At 38.9% G+C, this 1,553-nt stretch overlaps 1 non-coding gene across 1 annotated transcript; it reads left to right on the top strand.

The window, feature by feature from the left end:
* Window positions 1–1,000: 1,000 nt before the first annotated feature.
* LOC121204189 (small nucleolar RNA R71) lies at window positions 1,001–1,106 on the top strand. Its single transcript, XR_005899118.1, has one exon. It is a non-coding gene; the product is annotated as a small nucleolar RNA R71 (small nucleolar RNA).
* Window positions 1,107–1,553: the final 447 nt, after the last annotated feature.

Genomic DNA, 1,553 nt, shown 5'->3' on the forward strand with positions numbered 1-1,553 from the left:
GTGGAGGATTCTTTATTGGAGCTAGTTGATTCATCTTCTGTGGCAATTCTGCATCTAATGAATTTTTCAGTTTATCAGAATTGACTGGTTCAGGAGTTACTTTATCAAATTTTGTAGATTCTAGTTCTAGTGAAGCTGGAATTTCAACACTCGGTTGAATTTCCACTGAATCTTGAGCATCAGCTGGCTTTTCTTCAACTTTGACAATGTTGGGCTCTAGTATCTTTCCACTCCACAATATAAATGCTTTACAATGCTCTTTCCTTGGATTTCTAGGATTTTCCGTATCACTAGGTAGAGCACCTTGTGGTCAGTTCCTAAGTTCAGTAGCAAGTTGACCTACTTGATTCTCCAAATTCCTTAAAGTGGCGTCATTTTTTGTCATATATGGCTTTAATAGGTTCTCTAAGCTATTGGAAGGATCAGCTTGAGTTGGTTTCTAAACTTTTTGGGCAAAAACAGGTGGCTGGTTCGATCTAGGTTGTGTATAAGTGTTAATGGCTCCGGCCTCTTGGTTACTCCAGGAAAAGTTAGGGTGGTTTCACCAAGATGGGTTATAAAAATTGGATTGCAATCCTTACCTTACTCAGTTCTGGTTCTAATTACTCATATAGTACACAGATTCTGGGTTTGATGGACATTATTCGAACAAATGTCCTTCCCCATAATAGACACAGGCTATATTTTCAAATTGATTAGGTGGCTGTGTTGCAAAACTATTAAACACATTAGTGGTAAAATTTTAAGCATCGATAAAATTGAGGATACCTGAGATGCAAGTGAAGTGAGAGCGTCCACTTCATGTACTCCAGCGACTCGTCCTCCTGACATTGCTCGACTGGTTGGATATTGATAATTGTTACTGGCAATCCTCTCAATGATTTCATAAGCCTCGTTATAAGACTTAGAAAGGAGAGCACCATTAGTAGAAGTGTCCACTACCATTCTCATGTGAGCATTGAGACCATTATAAAATGTCTCAAGTTGAATGCAATATGGGATTCCATGATGAGGGCACTTCCATAATAATTCTTTAAATCTTTCCCATACCTCATACAAAGACTTGTCATTCATCTATTGGAAGGTAGTAATCTCATTCCTCAACTCAGCATTCTTGTTAGGCGAGAAATACTTCATGAGGAATATTTCTGCTAACTCTTGCCGCATAGTAATGGATTGTGGTGGCAATGAATTCAACCAGGCTCAAGCTCTATCCCTTAACAAATATGAGAATAGCTTTAATCGTAGTGCATCTTCGAGTACTCCGACTAGCTTGAAAGAATCGCTCACCTCCATAAATAGTCTTAAGTGAAGGTGAGGATCTTCGATAGGCATTCCACTCAAACGACCCACTGCCTGAACCATCTGAACATGATTGGCTTTAGCTCGAACTATGTGCCTCAATTTCGGGTCTCCTAATACCCAAATTAAGATCATGAAACACTAGCACAGTATACTATCTTAGAGCTCTATCCCTATCATTAGCAATAAGGATAGCATTTTGAGCAGAGTTTGCTCTGTTTCCTTGATCAGATTTTTGTAGTTCATCTCTT

Source organism: Gossypium hirsutum, chromosome A07 (assembly GCF_007990345.1).
Source record: "Gossypium hirsutum isolate 1008001.06 chromosome A07, Gossypium_hirsutum_v2.1, whole genome shotgun sequence".
NCBI classification, from domain to species: Eukaryota; Viridiplantae; Streptophyta; class Magnoliopsida; order Malvales; family Malvaceae; genus Gossypium; species Gossypium hirsutum.